Source organism: Cervus elaphus, chromosome 11 (genome assembly GCF_910594005.1).
Source record: "Cervus elaphus chromosome 11, mCerEla1.1, whole genome shotgun sequence".
Classification (NCBI taxonomy): domain Eukaryota; kingdom Metazoa; phylum Chordata; class Mammalia; order Artiodactyla; family Cervidae; genus Cervus; species Cervus elaphus.
The window spans coordinates 70,865,863-70,884,120 of record NC_057825.1 but is presented as its reverse complement, the minus strand read 5'-3'; the positions used below and the strand labels follow the sequence as shown (position 1 = coordinate 70,884,120).

At 38.6% G+C, this 18,258-nt stretch overlaps 1 protein-coding gene and 1 pseudogene across 16 annotated transcripts in view; one reads left to right on the top strand and one right to left on the bottom strand.

Annotated features, from left to right (window-relative positions):
* Window positions 1–18,258, bottom strand: part of NRXN1 (neurexin 1) — a 1,160,507-nt gene that overhangs the window by 864,853 nt on the left and 277,396 nt on the right. The gene's annotated exons all lie outside the window — the stretch shown is intronic.
* LOC122703650 lies at window positions 58–463 on the top strand (annotated as a pseudogene).

The following is an 18,258-nucleotide window of genomic DNA, read 5'->3' as shown; positions in this document are numbered from 1 at the left end:
TTGAAATTAAAAACAACTTTCAGAGACACAGAGAGGGACTTACGTCTGCATTATTGCATGGGTCACAACAGCAAGTTTAGCTTTGAATTCCTAGAGTCTGAGTTTTGACCTGATAGAAATCAAGATATGCCAATAGCAGTGATTATAAAAATGATGTCATGATCAGAAACCAGCTTAAGTAAAAAGTGTGATGGAGGAACTGAACGGAATAGCTGATGACATTAAAATTCCCAAAGAGGATGATGCTTTTTGGCCTCCTCCCAACCAAGTACAGCGGCAGGAGCGTGAAATCGTCATTGGAGATGAATACATTTTTTTCCCAACATTGAAAATTGGTTCCCTCATTAGTGTCAATCAATCCAAGGATCCAGAAAGCTTATGGGGATTTTATTATCTTCTCTGGGACCTGAAGTGTTTGCTCTTTGGTCTTATTGGATTACACTTCAAGATGAAGCCAATCTAGATTGAATACTGGTGTTGACACCAGTGGGTGGGAGTAGCTGCTTTCAATGACCATTATCGGGACAGTTTTGTGTATATAAGGGCAATATTCTTTATAAACTATAAATGATTGTCTTTGATAAATGTGTAACCAAAAAGAGCAGTTTTAACTTAACCTCAAAAGGAATAAGAAATAAATCTTCAGAATGTCATACTCAACAACGATGCTTCTTAAAGCAAAATATATAAAATGCATTGTCAATGACAGATATTCCCTCATGAATGATGTTATGGGATTGGCCCTTTCTCTGTTATATTTACTCTTTCTGGTTATACAATAAGAACACATTTGGAGGAAAAGATAAGGCGAAATAAAATATTCTGATTTAAGAAGAGGGTAAAGGTGGGAGGTGGCAGGGGCACCATGGCATTGAGATCTCCCTGAAGGTTCTGAGAGATGGGTCTCTTGTGCAAAGCTGGGCCTGGAAAAGCCTTGCTGTTGACGTTGTTCAGATGCTAAGCTGTGTCTGACTCTTTGCAACCCCAGGGACTGCAGCACGCCAAGCCTTCCTGTCACTCACCATCTCCTGGAGTATACCCAAGGTTCATGTCCATTGAATCGAGGATACTAGCGAACCATCTCAGTGAGTTTATTGTTTCCCAAGCATGCTTAATCACATTTAAAGAACTGTTTGCATTGCTTTAAATAAATAATAGCTTACTACTTGAATATTTACTTATTACTTGAATCAGAGGATGAGATGGCTGGACGGCATCACAGATGCAATGAACATGAACTTGGGCAAACTCTGGGAGATGCTGAGGAATAGGGAGGCCGGGCATGCTGCAGTCCATGGGGTCACAAAGAGTTGGACACAGCTGGACGACTGAACAACAACAGCAAAACTTGAATATTTAGTTCATTGAACACTATGATAAATGATATACATTTACAATTGTGAATGAATAAATTTCTGTTTTCCCTTGAAAGTGGGACTGAGTTAGCAAAGTGCACCCTCTTAAAGAAAGAATTCTCTAGGGACAATTTCTAAGAAGAATTTCATCTTCTCCCAAAGCAGGACTTGAATAGACACTGGGGGAAATAAACTTCCAAGTGATAGCAGCAAAACCCAGCTGTTGGTGCAAGTCACTTTGCCTCGAATGGGAAATAACAAAATCTTGCCAGCAAACATGCAATGGTTGCAATTCTCAGGACAGACAGAGGGTCCAGCTCACATACCACCTTTGGTAAGTGCAGGCCCTTGAAACAGCACGTGGTCAGTGCTCCTTGATTGTACAAAAGTATGGAAAAGTGCGCATGCTCCCCAGTTTCAATGATGGTTCCTGTATTGTTTTAGAGTGGAATAATCTCTCCAAAGCTTTCTAACAGCCTTCTTACCCTTATCCAGAAGGCAGAGGAAAAATAATCATAGAATTCAATGAGACATTTTCCAGATGAAAGATGAACTTAGAATATGAATCACTTAGGCAAAACTTTCTGTAGGTGTTGCTTCTCCAGGATGATAAGAGAAGGCCCATCAGACCTGTTCTGAGGGGTGAAGCAACACATACTCTGTATCACCCAGCATGCTGCCTGGCAAACAGTAGGAACCAGGAAATAGTTACTAGTGAAATTAAATCCAGCCTTCCCACTTCAGAACAGATACCCTGAGCACAGAAGCTGTTAAAGCACTGGTTTATGCAAAGGCTGTTACAATGTTGATTCAAACAGTCCCCCGTTTAGCTCTGTTAGTCTTAACTCAATTGAATTATTTTATGAAGAAAGCCAAAAACATAAACTCATATAAATTAAAATAGCTAAGTGAATGAGTGAGCAAACCATCGTGGTTCAGTTGTTTCTGACTCGTTGCGACCCCATGGACGGGAACCTTCCAGGTTCTCCATCCACGGAATTCTCCAGGCAAGAATACTGGAGAGGTTGCCATTTCCTTCTCCTAAAATAGGTAAAAGGGCACCTAAATCCTCAAGAAACACCAATTCTTTGGGCTATTTATCATCTCCATTTGTATAATGATTCCTTTGCTCCAAAGTTCACAGTTTAGCCTTCTGATGATGTAAACATACCTCACAAGGCATTAACCTCTGCCAATGGAAATAATAATGTAATTGATTTAGTACTAAGATTATTTAACATATGAACATGTACTCATTGAGAAAATATGATGTCTGGACAACTGACATTGCATTTTTTGCCAAATAACAAGCTGATGTTCATAATATCTTACTGGAGAGCACCTAATGCTAACTATAGGATTTCAAACTGCTGATTTGCAGAGATGAATCGCGAAGCAATCTACATTGTGTGGCTAATCAGAATTCCCATCCTTACCCATGTTCTGAAAAGAAGCCTAAATTTTTTTACTTGGAAGGCACTGTGAAAAGCTTTCATTAATTTAAATTTCAGAACAGATTTCTCCCCATTATGTGTATTCAACTAAAGGCTTATTAAATACAACGCCATGATAAAAGTGAACAAATAGCAGGTTTTTCCAAGGCATCCATTTTATTTTATTCCAGGATCCAGAGGCATTGAAAATTTAGGGACTGCTGCCACACTTAGAAATCTTTTGAAGACTAGAAAGAATTGGTAACAATTTAGTTATTTCTATTCCTCTACAGTTTGTTTAAAAACATGTGATATAAATGACTCCCTGTTCCTTAAAACTGCCCCCAAATTAAGCAATATAATAGCTGCTAATTAGATGCATTTAATTCTAATTTACAAACCATCTTTACTTCTTCTTTGAAGAAATACTATTCAACTGAATCCTATTATATCTGACTTGGTTTATTTATTACACTTTATCTGAGGGAAAAAAAAGTGCATATCCGAAAAAGCATTATTCTTTAATCCTGATGTTAACTTACTTGTATGCTTCAAAAGTTTAGAGGTTTAATATTATTTGAACTTGGTGAAAAGTATGTAAAGTTTCTCGCTTCTGCTTTTCATATTTTGGGGGAAAAAAGATTCCATTAGGGTTTTCAAGATAGCTAAGCTTGTAGAACAAAAATAAGAAAAGGGAATAAAATAAGCCTGAGATGGTATAATTCTCATGATTTTATATATCTTTACAGGAGAGGAACAGGTTTTGAGGAAATGGCAATGGGAGGTAGGCGTGCTGAGCATGTTGAACAGGGAAGGCTCCAGCAAAAACAAATGCGATGCGAGCTGCCCTCCATTAAGGCCAACACAAAAGGAGAAAAGAAAACGAAAGAGTCACGACAGTAGACAAATAACTAACCCCTCTCACGTACATCTTTATTTGTAGTCCAGCCTGGCAGTGAAACGTCAGGGGCTCCGTCACCCACTTACAAGTCAGTTTCACATGATAGACTACTATTATTAGCAGCATTATTATGACCATTTCCAGTTATCTCTACTCTTATCTCCCTCCTAAAGCTGTTATAAGAAGAGATTACTCAAAAAGGGAAGGAAATAAGTACCCAAAAAGGTTAAAGTAGGAAAAACTGCATGTTTTCAGAAAACTTTGTAAAGACTGATGAAGCAGGGGAATAAAAAGAATAAAATGATTATATCAGGTTCCGTGCAGTCTGACAAGGTAATCCCTAAGTGGGAGAATTTCTTCTCAGCTGCAAATTTCTAGCTGTATATACAGTGTGACTGACAAGCCACAAACATAAATTAGTGAAACCAAAAGGAAACCATTTGGCAGCTCATTATTTTACCATTTGCTTCATTTCAATAAATTCATGATGACAAGCTGAGGTTAGGGGGAATTCCTAAAGGCATTAATGTACCGGTTTAATTGAAGAATAAAATAATACTACAGGAGAATAAATGGCTTTAATAAACATACTGAATTAATATACCATAAAAGGAAAATAGATAGGTGATTCATGCACTGTTCATTTGAGATTTCTTAAATTATAAAAACAAAAATAGCCTTCTCTCTATAAAAAGATAAAGGAATTGCCATTTGGTTTTCTGGTAATCAGGTCTACTTGTGGGATCACTGATCTTCTGATTAGATATTAATCTTACTTCTAAGTGATTTTACTATTATAGCATGCTCCTAGCTTAACTTACATATATACATATTCTCTTATTATTTATTAAAAATAAGTTTATAGCTAACAATATTATCTTGCACACTTAAACATCTGCTAAAAGGGTAAATCTCATGTAAGTATTCTTATCAGAGTAAAAAAATGTTAAAGTAAATTTGTAGGAAACTAAATTCAATATGCTATACTTACTAACACAAAGTGAGAAGAAATCAGTTGCTTTTTTTCTTTTTAACCCAAATAATCAATTCCTTGCCCTCAAAAAAGCCACAATTTTCTATATTTCTTATAAAATGGTATAGAATATGAATTACCAGGAAAATTTCCTCAATAGTCTATTTCACTTTGCAGTATGAACATAGCCTATAATTATAACCATTAATTCAAAGGGAAAATGATTTAAATATATATCAGGCTAATGTGATTTAAGCATATTGTTTTGCTGTGGTTCCTTTCTGGGACTGAATATCAAGATGCAGTCCACTATGCCGAAAGCCTCTAGCTTTCCAAAAACTGAAAGCCTTTGCCAATAAATCACAACTGTTCTACCATATGCCTCTTTGTTCTGCCAAGTATTACCAGCCTGTTCTACTTTTAAGCAAATTTCATTATATTATAGCTCAGAGCAATGCTCATTAAAAAGTATTACTGAAAAATGTCAAGTTGTTTTTATATAGAAACTGGAATTTATTTTCTACTGAAAAGTCAGGTATTTATTGAACACAAGACATTTGTGAAATACTGATCTCATTTCACAAGTCACTTCAAAAATCGTCATTCTCTATCTTGACTGTGAGGGTTCAGTCCACATTATGATTGTCTAAAGCATCTCCTGTCTTGCACCAGGTAACTTTCACTAGTATCTCCCACTGATACAGATAAACCATGACCTTTCTGGAACTGACCTACTCTCAAATGGGTGGAAAACCTTTTCCTTGTTTCTTCACAATCACATTCACATTCATCCTCTCCTTGACCGATTTGCTTTTTTTCATCTCCCAGTCACAGCCTTCCAGATAACGTCATGTTGCAGTCATATTTTAGGTGACTATAAACTTCGTTATAGCCTATTTACTTTAAATAGTATGATACAGTCCAAATAAAGCTAGCCTAGAAATCTCACCTCCACAACTTTTAGTTGCAGTGATCCTTAAAAGTCACTTAACTTCATCTATAAAACAGTGATTACATCCTCCCTTTTCCCTTGAACTCAGTTTGTGAACACAAAAGTCTGTAGTGCACGTTCAAATGTTCTGTATCCCATTTACCACAAACCAAACACAAAGCCAGAGAGCTTCATTTTGAAGCACCAAACTCCTTCCTAAGGAACTGTTTCCCTTTCTCTTCAGATGCTAAAAACCCACTGGCCATAATCTGTGAGCCAAACATGACAGGATTAATCTTCATTACCTACTGTAACTAGATTTAACATTCTAGATACAATGAAGAGCCATAAAATGTCAGGCATTAAACCAGGAGAAAAGCAAGACCTTCTTGCTTCCTCTGAGGAAAAAAGAATGTTTTTAGTCCCCTGAGGAAAATCAGAAATACTCAAATGGGGCCAAGGTATATATTAAACTAACAAAAACAACAACAGAAATATTTCAATTGTTCTTAAATCTTAGGCCAAATCATTCTATGAAGATTTGTGGGGCTTTCCTAAATGAAAAGGCCAGACTAGAAGAGGAGCAGAATCATGCACTGAGGCTTCCCTTATTCTAATATACTACATTTTTATGCAATAAAATCAGGATAAAATGGAAATCAAGGTCACTTTTGACATGATAGAAGTGACAAAAGAGGTATCTAGAGAAACAGCAAGGAACAGAATAGAGGTGATAGAAGAAAGTACATACTGTTTGCATTGTTCATGTCCCATCACTTCATGGCAAATAGATGGGGAAACAGTGGAAAAAGTAGCAGACTTTATTTTTTGGGGGCTCCAAAATCACTGCAGATGGTGACTGCACCCATGAAATAAAAGATGCTTACTCCTTGGAAGGAAAGTTATGACCAACCTAGACAGCATATTATAAAGCAGAGACATTACTTTGCCAACAAAGGTCCATCTATGGTTTTTCCAGTAGTCACGTATGGATGTGAGAGTTGGACTATAAAGAAAGCTGAGCACCGAAGAATTGATGCTTTTGAACTGTGGTGTTGGAGAAGACTCTTGAGAGCCCCTTGGACTGCAAGGAGACCCAACCAGTCCATCCTAAAGGAAATCAGTCCTGAGTGTTCATTGGAAAGACTGATGGTGAAGCTGAAACTCCAATACTTTGGCTGCCTGATACGAAGAGCTGACTCGTTTAAAAAGACCCTGATGCTGGGAAAGATTGAAGGCGGGAGGAGAAGGGGACAGACAGAGGATGAGATGGTTGGATGGCATCAATGACTCAAGGACATGAGTTTGGGTAAACTCTGGGAGTTTGTGATGGACATGGAGGCCTGGCATGTTGCAGTCCATGGGGTCGCAAAGAGTTGGACATGACTGAGCTACTGAAGTGAACTGAACTGAAGAAAGAATAGGTTCACCTAATTTGTCTTGCTAAATGTTATGAAGAGACTTAACTGTGAGCAGAACTGGGAGCTGGGTATCTGTATAAAATCCTCAAGGCATTTCTTCACATTTTCTTTTGCTTCAATCTCTTTCCTTCCCACAGGGATCTTTCTCTAGTTATTGTCTATCTCCTTAGCAATGAGAGAAGGGAGGCTGGCCAAATCATCCATCATGAATCTGTCACCCCTATTCTCTAGGTGTGGCTTCACCTAAAATAAGATTATAAGCATACAACTTTACGTCTCACAAATACAGGGGTGACAAGGAAGCTCAGAGTAAAGTAGGGTGCAATCTGGCTGCCAGTATAGAAATTATGATCATTTAAATGTACTGAACCATATTTATTTAGAAAGAGCTCAGACAGAATGATAAGAAAGATACTAAGACTCTACCAGACAAATAAGTACAATCACTTTCAATAATCTATTAAGAGATACTTATCAAGAGCCTGAAAATGTTCATACCCCTTGTCCTATTAGTTCACACCAGGAAATCAACCTAGAGAAACAGCATTTTCTGCACAAAAGTTTTTACTGCAGAATTATTTAGAAAAGCAAAGTTCTGGAAAAAACTGAAATATCCAACAGTAGTAAAATAATAAATCAGTAATAAAGAATAGGCAGTTAATTTTTTAAATATTTGTGTAATAGAAAAATATTAATATTTGGATACGTTAAGATGAACATGATCTCAAAATGTTTGGTTTATGTTATACACATAGAAAGACTGGGGCATCAAATCAGGGTCTAGCAGTGCTGGAATTATAGTTACATTTTACTTTCCTCCTTTGAGCATTTTTGGTTTGTTCCTAATAAAATCAATAAATATTGTGTCATTGTAAAAACAATCCATACCTGTTGGGTATTTATGTGTTAAAATGGAAAGCCTAATCTTTAGGAGGAAGTCTGAAAAATGGCTGTGCTGCTGGAGCGAAAGAATGCTTTAAAGAGAAGAAACATGGCACGCTAATGTGAGAAAGCCTGTTTTGTTTTTAAACGGGATGGTTTTCTTGGTGACATGCTGAAGTCAATCCTTTTCCTCCTGGATGACAGGATTTCTGTATTAAAGTGTTAGTACGAGGAGACAAATAGTGCCTCTCACATTCAGTAACCAACTACAGGGTGCCACCGCAATTACGAAGCCCTCCACGCAAGTTCAGGTATGTGAGTTAAGCAGGAACAGTTATGGAATAATAAAGAAAGGGGTAAGGCAGACACACAGACCAACACGTAGAAGGTGACATCTGTGGAAGATTAAAAAAAAAAAAAAGTATGGGAAAGAAACAGTGCAGAAAGAAAAGGAGAGAAAATTGATGATATTGTAACCAGACAGAATGTGGCATGCACAAATGACACTAAAGAAATAGAGAATAAGTTTCATATTTCTCATTATACATACAACATATTCCTCTATAAAAAGTTCTCAATGAAGCATTTAAGTAAATGTTGCTTGGTAACATAAGTAACACCTGGATATAGTATAGTAATACCAGGCAAACCTAGCAATTATCTCATCATTAAAATAATACCCTAATGCTGATGGTCTTTGAGAGGATATGCCCAAGAAAAAGTTGAAGAAGACAAGGCTACTGGAAGAGGATGCAACATGAGGTCTCACTATTCCCAAGAACTGGAACTTCTTTCCAATATCAGCCCATAAGATCTCCTGACATGCTCAAAAGGGAGAGAACAACAAACAGAATGACACCATCATCACTGTCTAAGTTGATAGAATCCCTGTACTTTTTAGAATGGAGTAGATAGCTCTCTTGTATTGCTTTATTGCAGAAGTATCTAGAGTCTGCAGTTGGAGATTGGTGAGGTCCTTACCCATCTGAGAATTTCAAGTTTCTCTAAAACGAAAATGAGACACAGAAATAGTTTAACAAATACAAGGACCAAATCCAACACTTCAAAGCAAATGCCCCTTTCCTAGATTCAAATATGTTGGATTTTCTTTTCCTTATGCTTCATGTCATTTCATGGCAAAGCTGCAACTCTGATGCTTAGAACTGTGGACGTTTACTTTCTAGTTACCAAGATTAATTAGCTAAAAGATCAAATCTAGATGTTAATGAAAGTGAAAGGTTTATCTAACATTTAATGCCTCGGAATTTTATTCATTAAAGAGCAAGAAACAAAGGTTGATTATATCTTCCTTCTTACAAGTTATTTTAGAATAACCTTTATTCTGGCTTTTCTTCTCCCAGAAATGATTTATGCTAATAGCATTCTTTGCTGCTTCTCCATTTCTCTTTCCAGAACAATATGACCATCGCCCCCCACCCTTTTGTCCACACTGGTTTTAGGCAGATCAACTTCACGTTAGGAAACAAAAACTAAAAATAAATCACTTTTGAGTGCTCTCATTCATTTATCTTCACCAAACTAATCACAAAACTATGCTTTCAAGACCACCAAGTAATATGAGCGTGGTCTATTCCAGCATGAGAATTCCTTCCAAGGCAGTTTGGAGCTAATTCACTAGGTTGATTGGTAAGTCAGGTCTTCATGCCATAAAATGATTATGGCCCAAGGGAACATATCATAAAACTAAGCACAATGGTTTTTAAGTTATTAAACAGTATGAGGATTATCTTCAAAGCAAAAATTAAAAAAAAAATCAATCAGCATAAATATGGGAGCAATAGTGTGCACAGGTGACTTTTAAACCAGAAAATCACTTTCAATAATTTCATTAGGGATAAAGGGACAAATTTGGGATGTGGGATTAACAGATAAAAGTACTATACATAAGACAGATAAGTAACAAGGATTTACTGTATAGCACGGGGAGTCATAGGACATCCATAGAGGTTCAGCAGTAAAGAATCCGCCGGCAATGCAAGAGACTCAGCAGACTCGGGTTTGATCCCTGGGTTGGGAAGATCCCCTGGGAGAAGAAATGGCCAGTATTCTTGCTGGGAAAATCCCATGGACAGAGGAGTCTGGTGGGCTGCAGTCCACAGGGTTGCAAAGAGTCAGACATGGCTGAGCCCGAGCACAGGGAATTATAGTCAATACTTCAAAAAATGAACAAACAAATCTCATCATAAGAAAGTCACCTTTAACATTGGGGGTAAATCACACGTTGCCTATATATTTCAAGATAAGAATGAATACCACTTATACAAATATCTGTTTGTTTGTTTAAGAGCAGAGTTTGTCAATGTTACAGTGCATTCATCACAATGTCCTGCCGACTAGTCAGAAGTGGAGCTGATGGGAGCCTGGCACTCAGATTTCCTGAGCTCTGAGGTTTCACATTTTGGAATGTCTTCTACATAAGGAATGTGTCATCTCAGCCTAGGCTTCTAGTTAACTTACACATACCAAGAACACTGGCATAAAATAAGAGGCATTGGGTGAGAAGTCAGTCACCAATTTGGTCACCATTTTGGCACGATTCAGGAAAAATCAATTAATCAGTCTGCATCTTAGCTACTGAATCTATCAAATAAGATAAGCAAACAGGTGGGAAGAATTCAATGAGACTGCACAAGGTTCACTGGAAATGATGTATTGTGAAAGTTCAAGACACAGTTATGAAAGCACTAATGTGTCAGGGACACGGGTAAATTTCAGAATAATTCCTTGCGGTCTAGCTTTGCTTTAGTTAAGGAGATGTGGGTAAATATGCTTATGAAATTTCATTCTGTGGATAGCAGAGATGAGGACACCAGGACCAAGAGTTTTATCAGTTAATCTGGAACTTTCTCAGACCAGTATTGAGCAGTATCAGTCTAACTGACCTGTGTGTGTGGGCTAAGTCGCTTCAGTCGCATCCAGCTCTTTGCAACCCTATGGACTGTAGCCTGACAGGCTCCTCTATCCGTGGGATTCTTCAGGCAAGAATACTGCATTAGCAAGAATCCTTCCATCTCAGGGCTCGAACCCGTGTCTCTTATGTCTCCTGCATTGGCAGGCGGGTTTTTTTTTTTTTTTTTTTTTACCACTAGTGCCATCTAGGATCAAACTAACTGACCTGGGTTTCATTTATTTAATGAATACCTGATAAAGGTCATCAGAATGAGGATCATTCCCAGAGCCTATCTAGCAATACCAGTTAATTGGAGGAATGGTGTTCTCCACTTGCCAAGTCTCAGGAAGCTGCCTCTAGGAGAATTATAGCTTTGGCACAAGCAGATAAACTCAGATTACGCTTCAGGAAACTCTATTTAGTGGTGACTGCATATAGGTCATTTAAAAAAAAAAAAAAATCTCCCTGCACACAACCTGATCCTGTACTACTCAGACACGTCAATAGTTATGATTCATTACTCTTCAAAGGTCTCGAGTTGGAGCTCAATATTCCACTGGGAGCTTGGAAAATGAATCTGTCCCTTCACTGAGTTATTAGACAAGTTTCAACACATCTTTTCATCAGCATGAGAGAGTCCAGAAAACCCAGCCTCTGTAAATTCAGAGAAGGAATCTTGTATTTTACAGCACATGGAAAGGGTGTTAGTCACCATTATTTGCTTCAACTATAGCCTCTGATCAAGTCCTTATCTTCTCTGTTTCCCTTCTCCCTACCAGTCAAATCTTACCTATTCCCCACACCTAGTTGGAGTCCCATCTCTTTTATGAAGACTCCTCTGATGAGCAGTTACAGTTAATAGTACTGCACCATGCTAATTTCTTAGTTTTCATAATTATACTATAGTTCTACAAGATGTTAGCTTCTGGGAAACTAGATGAAGGATAAAGGGTGTGCATGCTGAGTCACTTCAGTCGTGTCCAATTCTTTTGTGATCTTTTAGACCATAGCCACCAGGCTCCGCTATCCATGGGACTCTCCAGGCAAGAATACTGGAGTGGGTTGCCATGTCCTCCTCCGAGGGAGCTTCCCAACCCAGGGACTGAACCTTTGTCTCTTATGTCTTCTTCACTGGCAGGCAGCTGAAAGCTGAAGAATTGATGCTTTTGAATTGTGGAGCTGAAGGAGACTCTTGAGAGTCCCTTGGACTGCAAGGAGATCAAATCAGTCAATCCTAAAAGAAATCAACCCTGAATATTCATCAGAAGGACTGATCCAGAAGCTCCAATACTTTGTTTGGCCACCTGGGGTGAAGAGCCAGCTCATTGGAAAAGACCGTGATCTGGGAAAAATTGAGGGCGAGAAGAGAAGCGGGAGACAGAGGGTGAGATGGCTGGATGGTATCACTGACTCAATGGACATGAGTTTGAGCAAACTCCAGGAGATAGTGAAGGGCAGGGAAGCCTGGTGTGCCAGTCCACGGGGTTGCAAAGAGTCAGACAAGCCTGAGCAACTGAACAACAACAATGAGGGGCAGTCTCTCCTTGGTGGGCTTTATAAAGCTGCTGTGAAGCTGCTTTCCCCACTCAAATCACCTCTATTTCTGCAGCTTCTTTTTTGCTAGGTTATCATGTACTCTAACCATACTTACCCTCACCCTGCAGCCTGTCTTTAAAAAGAAAAAAAGTTTCTGAGAGGCCCTAAATACAATCTCAGATACCAACAGTTTACAAAACAAAACCAAACCTGTAGCTCATTATGGCAGTGACTTCCAACTGTGTGTGCCTATGTGGCGGGGACTGATGGGACCTCAAGTCTCTAAGGCAGGTGAAACAGGCACGGTGGGTGGGGCATGTGTAACATGACATGTCCTCTCCTGGCTGCCTTACCTGGAGGTGAGCTTCTCTGCTCAGAGTCATTATCTCTGTTTATTCACATTGTCCCAATCACTCAAACTTCTTATATTTCATTCAACATTCTCCCAACTATCGTCCTAATTGTGACCTCAACCAGCCAACCAACTCTCTGCCTTGCTTGCTGAGTGATCTTTGAAACTACAAGCCCAATTCTGTCCTAAGTCCTTCAGTATTAAGTCCTACAGTGTCTCTCCATACACTTTTTACTATAGTTCAAGCTTCTCAGCAACACTGAGGCTACCCATTCTGTTCAGACCTTTTGGAGTGTTCTAGCCCCTACTCTCCCCATCCTCTGATCGCCTCCTCTTTCCCTAGCCCAGCTCTTGTCCTGCAGAATCATGTGCACTTCTCTAGATGGTACTGGTCATTTCTTTGGAGCTTGTGCACAGGCCATTTTCCTGGCTGACCCTTGCTCTACCTTGCCTGACTAAATAGGCCACTTAGCTTCTGCTCTTTAAGACTCTCTTCCTTATCACTTCCTCCCAGTGGCTTCCTTTGACCTCAGAAGGGCTTTTCAGAGCTCCCCTCCCCCCGCTTTCCTTTTCCTTTAGCATTAAATCACCATGATCCTTATCACAATTTATCACACACTAATTACTTGTTTAGCTTCTGTCACCATCTCACATCTCACTGGACTATCAGCTCTCCAAGCCAAGGAAGGTGTTTTATTAGTTGTTTTTTGTTTTTCTCTTTTTCCCCTTTGGTATGCTCAGTGTCTGGCATTGCCTTCAGCACTAGGGAATGACAGAATGAACATGAATGGATGAATGAGAAGGCATTTCAAAAAGCAACAAAAAGTAAAATGAGTCTGCACACTATAACGGAATGATTATGAAACTACACCCAGCAGTTTTGTGAATCTCGACAAACCAAACTACTTTAGGGCCAGCTTATCCAGTTTTGTAGTAAGATTATTAATATCACTCTTTACCTACTTCTCAAAGTTTCTGTGAGAACAGACTAGTGTCTGTAATTAAAAGCTATATGATGTTACTATCAATTAATCTCAACTGGTTACTTCATTTCCTGACTGTCCCACACATTCCCTGTAACATGGACTTTCAACTGCAGGGTCAGAGAGAGCTGGAATCAGGTCTGTCTGACATTTTATTAATAATTATCACTTATTTAATTTTTATAGATGTCATTTTTTTTCATCTGTGAAATAATGATGACTTTGCTATTGGTTTTTGTGGCTACTATTCAAAAAACTAAGATCATGGAATCCAGTCCCACCACTTCATGGCAAATAGATAAGGAAACAATGGAAACAGTAAGAGATTTAATTTTCTTGGGCTCCAAAATCACTGCAGATGGTGACTGTAGCCATGAAATTAAAAGACACCTGCTCCTTGAAAGATAAGCTATGACAAACCTAGACAGCATATCAAAAAGCAGAGATATTACCTTGCTGACAAAGGTCCATATAGTCAAAGCTATGATTTTTCCAGTAGTCATGTATGGATGTGAGAGTTGGACCATAAAGAAAGCTGAGTGCCTAAAAACTGATGCTTTTGAACTGTGGTGTTGGAGAAGACTCTTGAGAGTCCCTTGGACTTCAAGGAGATCAAACCAGTCAACCCTAAAGGAAGTCAGTCCCGAATATTCATTGGAAGGACTGATGCTGAACTTGAAGCTCCAATACTTTAGCCACCAGATGTGAAGAACTGACTCATTAGAAAAGATGCTGATGCTGGAAAAGACTGAAGGCAGGAGGAGAAGGGGATGACAGAGGATGAGATGGTTGAATGGCATCTTCAACCTGATGGACATGAGTCTGAGCAAGCTCCAGGTGTTGGTGATGGACAGGGAAGCCTGACATACTGCAGTCCACAGTGTCAAAAAGAGTCAGACACGACTCACAACTAAGTGTCTAACTGACTGAACTGATGGGTAATACATATAAAATACATACCTTAATTAATGCCAAACACTAATAACAGCTTAAGTAAATGATTCTTCTTCCTCTTCAAAGTATTATATTACAGCTGGTGCCTAATAAATACTGGATGCATTAAAATTAACTAGCTAAAAAATGTTTTAATATCTAGGAACCAAAGTTCCAACTTTGCTTCTTGGCCAACACATGAAGGATGGAAAGGAAGGAGCAAGACACAGGAAGATTAGTTTTCCTCTAGCACATGTCAGAGTTCCCCATTTTTGTCTTGTAACTCTGCTATTGAAGGTGATATTTCATCCTATGAAGTTGGTTATGAGATTTCCTATACAGAGTAATGAAAAAGCCTGTAACAGCTAGTGACCTGCCTTCCCTGCTGTTTCCTCCACAGAATAATTTTGCCATAAAAAATAAAGGGGACATCTCCTTTTATTGAATTATGACAAATTTTCAACTGACTTGGAACTTAGGAGTGTCCTACTTTCCCCTCCAATGACTCTCCTACTGAGATGACACGTGACACATCCCAGGGAAGCATCAGAACTAAAGAGAAGGTTAAGACTGTGCCACATCCATCAGCGCTTCTTTTGCTTTAAGAAGAACCGACCCTCCCCATCATCACCTCAGTCTGTCTCTTTCTGTTCTCAGGATTCTTTTATTCCTCTGGCTAAGGGGAGATTTACAGGCAAAAGCCCATGCAGAGCAGCAGAGACACCAAATATCTCCCTCCCATCTCTCTCTTTCCCTCCCATTAATGCATACATATATGTGTGTGTGTGTGTGTGTATATATATATACCCATTATATAATTATATATACATATTCATATGTATATATAATATGTATATTTATATACACATATAATATGTATATATTATATGTATATATGTATAATAATATATACATATTATATATATACCCATTATAATGGGTATATACATATCTATTCATACATATATATATATATATATATGCAATATATATAATATCAACTATGTGCCAGCCACTGAGGAACAAACAAAGCCTGCCCCTATGGAATTATGGGAGAAGATGACATACAGCAAATGTGTTCCTAAATAATTCTACATTGAACAAAGGACAACCAAATCACACTTTAAATGTGCCAATAATACACAATCTCCACAGCTGAGTTTTACAAACAATATTCTTTTTGGAGACTGGCAATCCTTTAGCACCCATCTCAGCTTCAGCTACAGAAAAGTTGGAGATGAGAACTGCACTGAACATTTACTGTGGCAATGTGCAGAAACTCTGCAGTGTCCTTTTCAAGTATTTTCATGTGGCAGTCACTGACACCCCAAAATGCCTACATGCTAGCATGCTTATCATTATACCAGTTTTACAGATGAGAAAACAGAGCAGTTGAACACTAAGCCCCAAATCATGCTGTTGGTAGATGGCCTTGAACTCCGGCACCCAGCCTGTAGAGCATGTGTGCACAGATAGACCAGGACGCATTGTCTGCAAAGGTGGTTCACTGAAGAAGTGAATAAATGAGCATCATGAACCTGAACATCAAATCACATAAACACAACCTGGGATCAATAAATTGACAAAATGCTCAAGGGCTTGATTTGTTGTATTCCTAATTTTTCAGTAAATGATGGAAATAAGTCCCTCATCCCCTAAGAGGAGCACAGCTGTAACACTTCCTGCTGAAGATATGAATCCTGTGTTTACAAACTCGAAGAGAACTTCTCTCAAAGGTCAACTGTCTGTAAGTTGCTATTGTGAGTGATTAAATGAACGAGACACCTGGTAACTTCCTGCTTCTCCTTGTTTCAAAATACAGATTTGTGGGGAAAACACAGGTATCAGACCAGCTCCTGTGAAAATTATTCTGAAAAAGCTAGAGATAAGCTCTTTCCAAGAGAGTAATTTAACTATCCTGAAGGACACAGGAAGCAAAATATTTATTTGAGGTGGGAAAAATTACATTCTTTCCTTCTCCTATTCTAGTAGACTCTACCAGGTTTTCCTGTGTCCATAACTCTGTTTACTTTAAAAGAGAGAGAACCTAAACTTTCTAGAATGTAACATAACTTCACTAGGTTAACCATGGGGAAATGTAGCCTTAGAGGGAGAGTGAGGAGGATAGGGAATCCTCTCAGACAGAAGGGAGACAAATGCAAGCTGTCAATTGGAAAGGGAAAGTATCATCCGAGGGGCATATCTATCTTTTCTCATTTCTACTTATTTTCTTGTCATCACCACCCTAGGGAAGGTAGGAGTAGAAGATGTCCTGCCAATCAATGCTCTAGTACCAACTGAAGGCTGGTGATTGTAACTGCATTCTGTATCCTCTATACAGACTCAAGGGAGGGGCGTACTGAGGAGACAATTCATACAGGACACAAATGATGATGTCTCTGCATGTAGTGACAAAGCCAACTGAAACCCATGGATTCAGAACAGCAAGGAACTTGAACAGTATTTCAGTCATGCTTCTTGGAAGAATCTCATAAAAATCTGAGTATCAGACTGGAGGGTTTTGGAGATGGAAGCAGGTGAAAACAATAATAAAAACAGTGAGAATGTTTTAAGCTTTCAGAAGCTCAAGAGAGCAGAAGATATGAGACAAGAATGGAAAGATACTGACATATAAAATAGATGTGTACTAGCAATATCTTTAACTCTTTACCATTGATCACATGAGAAATCAAAGTTAACAGTCTCATGTGTCTTTCTACCCAGAGGGAGGAAGGAAATTTTGAATGACCTGGACTTTTTTATCCGGGCAGATAATTAGACAATTAGTGCTCATCATGAGCTACAACAAAGCTCTCGACTGTCATGAATCACAGTCATGCCTAGTTTAAAAGAAGCTTCATAAGAATGAACTGCTTTTTAAAGAATATATTGGTTTCACATTTCTTCCAGGAACCACAGAAATTAGGGAGAACTAGGGAAGTGAGATTTCTATCCATCAGAAAGAACAGAGATGATATTTAACGTGCTTGGCTAAGCATCTTCCCTATGATTTATGGGTTGAGGTATAGTTTACATGGATGAGATGGGGTTGAGGTGAAGAACCTGAAATCATGATCTGAGAAGCACCTATAACAGAGGCACCAAAACTGCCTACAAAAATGCATATCCTTGCTAATTCTAAAATACTGACTCTCAGAAGAAAGTCCTCCAATTTTTTTATTTTTTAAAAATCTCCCTCCCCAGGAACTGACAGTATCCTTAAGTGAAGCAATAGAGGGCAGAAAAATCCACATGGGTAGATGGGGTAGGAAAAACAGGGTTACAGGTGTCTAGAAACCAAACAAGGCTACAGGATTTAACAAAGTTACCCAATACTTCTAGTGTTAATAATGGAATATGTTGGACTTAATCTCACACGGAACGAGATGACATCAGTTAACATGGTTTGTTGTTGCCTAATCTCACTTATGAACGTTTTAAGGGTATTTCTTTTGGATGAACTCCCACGGTTAGATAAACTCCACAAAAAACAGTCACCATGGTCACCAAATGGGGTCAATTATTGGGACTATATTGTTTCTCCAGTGCAGATATGCAGATTACAAAGGCCCTCATACTGGACAGGGTAGAAAGTCCAGCATCACTAAACACTCAGCAGTATACTAATTAGTGAAAGTCATAACTGA